The sequence below is a fragment of the Chinchilla lanigera genome, unplaced genomic scaffold (assembly GCF_000276665.1).
Source record: "Chinchilla lanigera isolate Chin_1 unplaced genomic scaffold, ChiLan1.0 scaffold00040, whole genome shotgun sequence".
NCBI classification, from domain to species: Eukaryota; Metazoa; Chordata; class Mammalia; order Rodentia; family Chinchillidae; genus Chinchilla; species Chinchilla lanigera.
Window position 1 is genome coordinate 8,187,762 of NW_004955441.1, and position 10,106 is coordinate 8,197,867.

The 10,106-nt window shown below is 34.6% G+C and overlaps 1 long non-coding RNA gene across 1 annotated transcript in view; it reads left to right on the forward strand.

Annotated features, from left to right (window-relative positions):
* The window catches only part of LOC102019329, a 12,943-nt gene extending 3,058 nt beyond the window's left edge, over positions 1-9,885 (forward strand). Inside the window, exons 2-3 of the long non-coding RNA XR_262057.1 lie at positions 4,466-4,538; positions 9,682-9,885. This is a non-coding gene — a long non-coding RNA (uncharacterized LOC102019329). The remainder of the gene's footprint in view (positions 1-4,465; positions 4,539-9,681) is intronic.
* The last annotated feature ends 221 nt before the right edge of the window (positions 9,886-10,106 follow it).

The following is a 10,106-nucleotide window of genomic DNA, read 5'->3' on the forward strand; positions in this document are numbered from 1 at the left end:
TTAGATATAGATAGTGGTACAGATATTGGTGCATCCCATTAAGATGTGAATTAGATATAGATAGTGGTACAGATATTGGTGCACCCCATTAAGATGTGAATTACAATAGTTGAGAGCTGGAATCATGTTTCACATGCTTTTTTGTTTCTTCAATTTAGCACCATATTTGGCATGCTGCAGATTCAATAACATTTTTGTTAATGTGATGGATTTTCTATTTTTTTCTCTAGTCAGAATATAAGTCTACATTGAACAAAAAGCTTTTCTTTTTCCTGGTGTATTAGTGCACTGACCTAGCTCTCTTTTCAGTTTCTACAGTCAAGACCTACTTATTTTATAAGATGTTCATTCTGTTATCTCATTGGACATAAGACTCCCAGTATACTCACCAATATCTATCCAAGCAGAAGCACAATCTGTCTTGGGCTTATTCTTTTGTTTAAGGATTTTTGGGTAAAAATGATAACACTAATTAAAGTATAATGTAAATGTGAGGTTGGAAGTTTCAGACATTTTATAAATACAAATTAATTTCTCTTCAGTTTTCATGGTACATAATTCCTTAGCATGTGTTACTTTCCTTGTGGAAACAGAAAAACAATGAAAAATATGTTATACCTTGAATGGAAGGAGGTTTGAAAATTTACTTAAACAGTGTCTGATGTATGTTATAATTAAATGCATTTAGATTAAATAAATCCATGGGAAAATTCTTATAACCAATGAACACATAAAAATATTTTTACAGTATCAGTATCAAATCAATATTTCCATATTTTCTCATATATTGATATATGAATATATTTGCATATACCTATGAATGTAGAATGAAACAGATAATTGAAGAAAGTCTACCAAGTAACATGGTTTCCCTTTGGGAGATTAATTTTTTCTTTATTTTTCATATTTATTTTTCTATCCTTTTGCATTTTTGATGTTTGTCTAATAACCTTACATTTTTCTCCTAAAATATATGAATGTAAACCACAATTGCAACTACCACATTCAACCTTTTAAGACAAGTATTAAAATTAGTTGTTTTCATTTAATATTAAAGTTTGCATTTTTATTCAGGAAATTCTCTCTCGTTTCTCAAAAACAGTGAAACTAACACTATAAGGGTTGAAAGAATACTGAATGAAAAGCACAGTGAGTTAGATAACCTTGACTTTGGTCCTCGCTCTTCCACAAGTTATGTGACACTGAGAGGAGATTCCCCTGTCCGGTTCGGTGATATTCCCCCTCTGACCTGAAAGTGCCACTTTACAAGTATCCTCATGACCTTATGTACTCATTAAGCAAAGGATGACCGCACAACCATTTGCATCTTGTTGCTTATCCAAAATGAAAAATAGACTAATTTAATGCATATCTGGACAGTATTTTAAATAGTTATTTCAAATTCTCTGAATTTAAAAAATATCCAATTGTGCAAACTGTCCTGTGACAAACAGGGCAGACTTCAACACCACTGGAGCACGTTGTAGAGAATTTCTCATTTCAGTTTCTTGTGAGAAACAAGTATGTATTATTGGCATGGTTTTCCTATATCCATATTCGTTTCAGTCATGATTCTGAACTTTCCTAGGTGCAAGATACAATTAAAATATGTGTGGGAGGACATTAAACTTTGGACACCTTAAATGCAATTTAAAGTATTTCCTTTAAAAAGGAGAAAGAGGAAAATCTAAAAGAGTCTCCATAAAATTCTTTCCCTTGATACAAAGAGGTTGCACAGGTGGGTAATTATATATGAATAAATTGACAGAAGAGGATCACACTGACAGTGCTTCTCAGAGCCCTGGCAGCCGGAGGAACTGTAAGATTCTTGAGGGAGATTTAAACTCTTCGCAAGCGGACACCTTTGGACAAGTGCACTGTGTGGAAGCCATGTACAGTAATGAATGGTACACAAGGCAAACTCTAGAAAAAGCCATTTTCTCCTGGGCTGCATCCGGTTATTTTTACTAAAATTGCTACCTTGATTTGTTCTTTTGCAATTTCCTGCCTGATTGTCTCATTCTCTGGGAACTGACCTTCTTTGTGAAGCAGGGAAGGAGAGCTCCTTGAGAAAGCAAAGAAACAAGAAACAATAGAGCTGAGATTCAGCATGTGAAGAAAGTAAGGGGATGCTAAGAGCCTCTCCTAGGGTGGAGAAGTTGGTTACTGCCCACCCACTGCCTCCAGAAAGGCATCAGCTAAAACCAGGGCTCAGCTGTAATAATAGCTTTAATAATAATAGTATTTATAAAACATATCTCTCCAAAGAACTCGAAGCTCTTCCCACTCGGAGTCTTACTGTGCCTGTGTAGGCCCAGCTACTCTACTCTGGTTCGGCAGGAAGCCTAACAGTTGAGGGCCATTGTTCATTTAGGGCTATATAGTGCAAAGCAGGAAGAGCACAGGCTTCAATACCTTCCTCCTCGAAACGAACTTTCTTCTTGCTGCTTGCCGCTGTTCTTTCTTTTATGTGCACAACTGAACAAAAGCTTCATAAACTTTCTCTAAACACTGAAGCTAATATCGCAACTTCAAAAAGAAAATTTAGTACTTTCTCTGCCTTTTTTCCATTTCCAATGTAACTTCACATTTTCCTGGATAAAAGTAACTGCTGCCTTTTCACTGGGCTTAGATATAAAAGCTGTGTTCTATAGGCGCTATATCAAAAAATCAATCAGATTTTTAATTTCTATTTTGGAATTTCATAGTTTTCACCTATAATGGACACCGTGTCAACCATTTCCAAGCATGAGAGATTGATAGAATCACAGGGAAAAATCTCAACCTTAAACGATCTCATAGTAATCATAATCAAAGCTTTCTGGTGCTTTGAAAATTTTACATAATCTTAAAAATATTCAAGTCAGGTGTGGTGGCGCACACGTGTAATCCCAGCACTTGGGAGGCTGAGGCAGGAGGATCGTTCAAGTTTGAGGCCAGCCTGGGCTACAAAGTAAGTTCAAAACCAGCTGAACTATACAGTGAGACCCTGTCTCAAAAAGGCCAAAAAATATTCATATACATTTTATACCCATTTTTTGATAAGCACTAACCTGCTGTTAGATTTTTACTTACATCTGCCTATTTTTTCCTATTGAAGTTGTTTCTTTACTCTTTGAGCTGCCCCCTCTTGACAGTGCGGAATTCAGGGTTACCAAAGATAGGAAATCAGTTCAGTGACTCATTTTCCAAATTTTCCAAATATGCAGCAAAGCATGAATATATTCAGTGAAGGATGTTGGCTAAGAGATGAGTACAAGATTAACTTTTAGAAAAATTTAGCCTGTGTATACATCCTCAAGGGGAAGGCACTATGTGTGGGTGATTTGAAAAAGAAATCATCACCAGCCGCAGGGCACTTTCTGATGGTTTCATTTGTCTTACACTTCCATGTAGTGCCAAGAAGAAACACTTGAGAACACGTAGACAAAATGAGATTTGAAAATTTTGCCACTTACAAATGGGTCAAGCCTGTTACTTATTTTCATATTGTGTATCCTAACCATAACTGGATTTAAGTTTGTATCAAAATGTGAGTTCTACCTATGGAATTTGTCCAAATAAAGGAAACATGCAATTTTGGAACTAGAAAAGATTTTGAAAATTTCATCAATGACCTAATTTCATGGAAGCTGAAATGTCTTGGACAGAAAATTACTTCTGTGATAGAAATGTCAGTATTGCCACATGCCAAGCATCTCTGCCCCCTCAGCGCTGTGCCTTGCATGTAGCCACAGGAATGTCAGCATGAAAATATATACTGGTTATATAATTTGATGTACTGCGCCATCACAAGGAATTTATAACACTCCACTGACTTGTTTCTGAACATTTTCCTGGATGGTTCTCAGAAGTGTTTTCTGAGGCCAAAGTTGTCCTTGTCCTTAGGCAGACCTTGACTAGTGTTCAATAACCATCTAAATGTGAGCATAATTTTTCAAAACTCTAATGCTCATTTCTTTGAATCAGTTTGCATGGAAAAGGGAAGTGAACAAAATTGTTCCAATATGTTACAAACACTCTAATTTTCATGTGGAAATTCTGATTTTTAAACCTCAGAGACATATTTTTGGTAGAAAAGAAGAGGGAACAGACATAACCGAATTCTTTCACATTAATTATTACATTAGAAAATATAAGCAGTAGTTTTAAAACTACAGCTTTATATTATGATTCTTTAAGTGGAACTAGAAAAATATATTTTCAGAATTTAGAATTGGAAAAAGTAATTATTTTTCTATTTGAAAGTACTATACCATATTTAATATGATTTTCCAAGACAATATCCCATTAATTTTGTGGCTTGGGTCACATTAATACCACTGTGGCAATAATAACAAAGTGTTTCTAGGCAATGCTTTTGAAGGGCTTTCCCAAGGTGTGTGCTTTGCTGGTACAGTTTAAGAGAACATCTATGTTACTACTGCTTCTTTAACTGACTTTCTTCCCTTTGTTGACATTGTAGAACCCAAGAAGTTGGTAAACTTTTCATGAATATTTTCTGGCTTGATCTCTTCATCATTCTCTCTATGCATAAGGTATGTAGTATATGTGAATGTATGTGATTGGTACTTATATTTGTCTTATATACATTACATGCATTTTGCTTATTTAATAATAATCCATTTAATTTTGTGTCCTAAGTGGGTGGTCTCGTTTTTTATTTTAAAGGGAAGAGAAAAACAAAACAAAATAACAATAATGAAGACAAAAACAGAGCAATACAAAAACAACAAAAACAATACAGAATTTCAAAACAAGATGATAGGAATTAACAATGGTTGCTGTATTACACACTGCTATCCTCAGCAAAGTTGCTCAGATTACCAGATGTAAGAATTCAAGATTGATCGAACAATTAAAGATAATAAATTAATTTAAAAAGCATTAAAAATGATACAGAGCTTCATTAAAGAAGGTGGTAGGAGGAATTCAACAATGGTTGTTATATTGCAGTGTTGTTTTCCAAATTAGTTGCTCAGATTACCAGAAATAAGCATGCAAAAGTGGTCAAAAGAAAAAAAATGTAAGCATTAACTGTATCTTTCAATAAACCAACAGACATCACAATACACTTATCTCAGCTATCCTCGTATGTGCACATATATTTTTTATTGTATTTTTTATTTTAAAGATAAATGAACAAAAACATATTTAAAAACTCACAGACATAAATGAAACAACATAAAAACAATAGAGAATTTCAGACAAGATGATAGGAAATTAACGATGGTTGTTGTATTACATATTGTTATCTTTAAATTGGTTACTCAGATAAACAAATATAGGCATATGAGAATGATCAGACAATTAAATATCAACTGTTCCTCTCAATAAAGCAACAGAAATTATTAATACATTTATTTTAGCATATATATACTTTATTCCTTTCTCTCTTTTTTTCTCTTTTTTCTTTCTTTCTTTCTTTCTTTCTTTCTTTCTTTCTTTCTTTCTTTCTTTTCTCTTTGACCTCTTTTAGAATTAAGTTACCATGGCAGTTTTAAAAGAGTTTTATTCATGTTGTTGAGCACATAATTCTGATGTTTTCATAATTGTGACTTTCCAACTAAGCATGTAAAATTTCAATTTTGAATTATGCATCTTGCAAAGGTAGCTTTCAAGTAAGACCAAATTATGTTCGAAAAGTCATTTTTATACTTTGCTGTGTATTATTCCTGGGCTGGACTAACCCTCAGATATTTACCTATAAAATAATCTCAGAAAATACATGAGGAGAAATCCCAGCAAACTGTTGAGATAGATCACCAATTATTCATATGCTTTCCAGAGTAGATGAAAATGGATATCATAGTGTAAACTATAAACATTATATACTGACTGCCCCTTCAGATGGCTACTAATTTCTTTGAACTTTATCCCTACCAATTGTGCAAGTAATTTTTGTAGCTCAAATAAGTATTAGAATAGTTTATTTATCTCATTATTATTCTCAGTAAACGTGTATACAATACTTTTTTGAGATAGAATATTATCAGTTAAGTTTATGTTTAAAAATTCTCAGATAGTAACTATTAATATGATAAAAATGAGGAAGTGTAAAGGTAAATTAAATATATTTTATTAAACAGCAGTTATTTCTCTGAAGAAAAAATATAAATCATTGTATCCTCCTTTTGACTTCTGCTTAGGACTAAAGTTTAACAGCTGCAGAAATTTAGCAAAATAAAATCAAATAAACAAACTGAAAAACCATCATGGCAGTAAAGAATTGAAGAGCTAACCAGACTCCATTATTAATAGACATTACATTGTGTAACTGCAAGCAAACACAGAAAGAATATGGCCAATAGACTTTACAGTAAATCTGGATTTTGTGGATAATCTTCATTTTGAGCAGAGTATTTTCACTTCCAATTTGTAAAACTCCTGATGAAGATTTCAGTTTGAACATATTTATTTCCTCTAGAAATCCCACTCAAATGTCAGATTCATTTGCAAAATGAATAAATAACCAAAGACTAAGAGAATGGGAGGAGGATAAAGAACCACCAAATTTCAGAATCTGAAATGTAGGTGGCCAAGATGTTCTTGACTCAAAGAAACACGTCCTTAAATTAATTTCTAAGCCATCCAGGAGAAAACCAAGGAACGACTCGTTATACACTAGTATATAACTTGGTCCCTCAAAAATGATGGCCTTGGTCCCTCAAAAATGACAACTTGGTCCCTCAAAAATGATGGCCTTGTAAGTTTGGAAGTGGCAGTAAAAGTCAAGCACAGTGGTTTATGCCTCTGATCCCAGCACACTGGGAAGGTGAAGCAGGAGGACTGCATAGTGACTTAGCAAAACTCTGTCTCAAAACACACAATAAAATGGACTTGGGATACAGCTCACAACAAAACCCCTAGGTTCAATCCCAGTACTTCCAATTTAAATACATACATGCATGTAACACTAGAAATAAGAGGATTGATCAAAAGATTGTTTTGGAATAAATTATGATGAAATGAAGACATCCCCAAGTCAACTTCCAGGCTGGTCAATGAAGTTTACCACTCAAGCTTGCAGTCTAGGCTCCTGGAGAACAGAAAGGGATCATTTGCTCCTGATGACAGTATATAGCTGAGAGTGGGGACACACTGCACGATCTGGAGGATAAACTGAATGTTTACCCCTTCACACCTAGCCCTTTTCTCCTTCCCAGGCATCATGGCTGAATTGTGTCCCCATCAGATTCATATACTGAAGCCCTAAGATCTAGTAGCTCAGCTGTGGCTGTATCTGGAGGCAGGGCCTTTCATGAGGTAATTGAGTATGAATGAGGACATTGGGCATTCATTACGACTTGTGTCCATATGAGAAGAAATCTGAACACATGGACACCAAGAGCACACTTCCTGCACACAGGAAGGACCACGTGAGGGCACAACAAACAGGAGTCAGGCAGAGAGGCCTCGATGATGCCAAAGCTGTGGACAACTTGATCTTGGGCTTCTAGTCTCTAGGATGTGAGAAATGCATTTCTCTTTTTTAAGCTTTTAGTATTCCACCTTGTGGGTTGCCAGGGGAGCACTGAGTAAAGTGAAATTGTCTTGGGCTGTATATAAATTAAATAAAACTTACAGGTCTGCTTAGTAACCATAAATAGCTGTTTTCATAGGCACACATGTGTAGGAAGGTTGAAATACTATCATAATATATTACACTATAGTAACATAATGTGCTGTATACTGTAATGTACAAATAATGTGAGTATTTGTATTGGCTGTGTTTTATAGCCAGGTTGCACAGTGCATGACATAGCTGATACACATTGGTTTCAATTCAACTATGTGTGGTTGGATCAGAAGGTAGAGTTAGCATTGCACTTTACCTTCCCCTACACAGCAACCTATTTCTGCCTACACAGTCTGGCGCTTGAGTACCATGCAACAAATTTACAAAAAACATTGCAGCTTGATGTGGTAGCTCGCACTTGTAATCCTCCAGCTCCTGAGGATGAAGCAAAAGGATTGGGAGTTTGAGGCCAGCCTGGGCTACATAAGGAGCTGAAGGAAGGCCTGGGCTACATATTGACCTCTTGTTAAAAAAAGTTGCCCCCTACCTCAGATCACTAAATAATAAAGTTCCCAGTCTTGTGGTTTTGCATTTCTAGCTAATTAGGAATGAATGTGACATGTGGACCATAGGCTGGACACATCTGACATCAGCTATGGATATGTGGGATTTTGTCCTGAAGAATCACATGTGACAATAACCTTTAAGATCAGTAACAGCTTCTGACTGGGCATAAAGACTGGGAGAAACTTGTGTGTGAACAATGTTTATTGCTATAACCTCTTGACTTCAGTTTCAAAAATGGGAAAAGAATTATTTCTTTGCAATAATTGTGATGATGTGTTCAAGATTTTGCAAGAATTGATCTGATCACACAGGAAATTGAACATATGTATTATTAAAATATCACCACTTTTCTCTCAATTGGGTCTAATGTAGATTTCATATAATTGCATGATTTTTGTTTATTAAAGATTTATGGCTTTGTCAGAAAATGATAAAGGTGTTAACAACAAAACATCTTAATATTAAACAGTAGTTCTTAGTACCTGACCATACAATTTTCTATCCCTTCACAATTCTTCTTTATTTGCTTTTGCATATTTTCATATTGACATTGTTCCATTATCATTACTAGTGTCATTTTCACTTAAATATAATAATCAGTATCAAAATAATACTGTATATATTATACTATTGTTATTGTATATACTATATTTACCAAGAATATATTTCCAGTCTTATCTATAGTCACTGTCCTAAAAATTTTAGTATTCTCCACAGATTATTTATGTAATATGTTACATAAAGATACAGTGAATACTTGAAGAACCTTAAGAGCCAGATGAATAAAAGTGGAATTCAGGGAAATAGGGTGGAGTGGATGTAACTACTGGATTAAGGATATAAGATTCCAAATGTCTCCTGGATACCAGACAAATGTCAGTTTTCGTTTTCTGACAGGAGACAACGGGATGGGGGACCTGGTGCAGTACCATGGAGAGCTCTATAGTTTTTACTCAATTCATTTGTCCCGGGCTGCATGGAGTTGGGTTGACATCTGGAGTTAAACACTACAGGACTGACGGCATTTCAGTTGAAAAATGGGATTACTGGGGCTATTGAAAAAGGTAGCAAATGCTGGAGTTTTTCTAAAAGTTAAAACTTGCTCCAGAAATCACCCATTTTTGAAGAAATTATTTGCAAAACCATGTTTGGGGAGATGGAGGAAGAAAATGAGATGCAAATAAAATTACTTAAAGCCTTAATTCTGTGTGTGTGTGTGTTTGGATGTATGTTAGGATAGAACAATAAAATAGCACATACACTAAATAAATAACAACCTATGTATCAAAAGATAAAATAGTACTAGAGTAAAATTGATTTTACTCCTACTTCTGAGAATGTTTAACTGTATGTTTTAGTTTAAAATACATGATCTAAATTTATTTTGAATTGTTAAAAAATGTGACTTATGAAACATTTGTGCCTGTGTGAAAACTGGATCCTTTACCTTTACATAACATGTTGCTAGATTTTCCTGTTTTTCATACCCCCCCAAACACCAGGATTTATACTAGAAAAAGCTCTGTACAATTATTCACCAAAGCATATCTCCATTTTCACTATAAATAATTTCTATTTTTCCTTTTCTCCTACAGAGGCATATACCATGCCAGAAAGCATGAAGAGCTTGAAGAATGTGCATGTCAGCCTCCATTACACATGGCCTTTCCAGTTTTGAATACTCAATAAAAGACTTACTCAGAGTTTCGGTCCACAGACTATTTAACATTGTACTGCCTCCTAATACTTGGGAATAACACAGCAATCTTTGAGATGGGATGTGATATGCATATTTACTAAATATATCTTTGGCACTGTTCAGAAGAGACTTTAGTACATCATTGTGAAAGTTGGATTTGGGAGATGAAAACCATTGAAAATTTTAAAAAGGGAAATGATAAAAGATTGTTGGTGTATTTTGTAATAGTATAAGCCCTAAAACTGGATGACTTGGTTTGCAGTATTGGTTGCTAAATATAATCAGTTTCTTGACCTTCATGCTGTTCAGCTTTTACATATG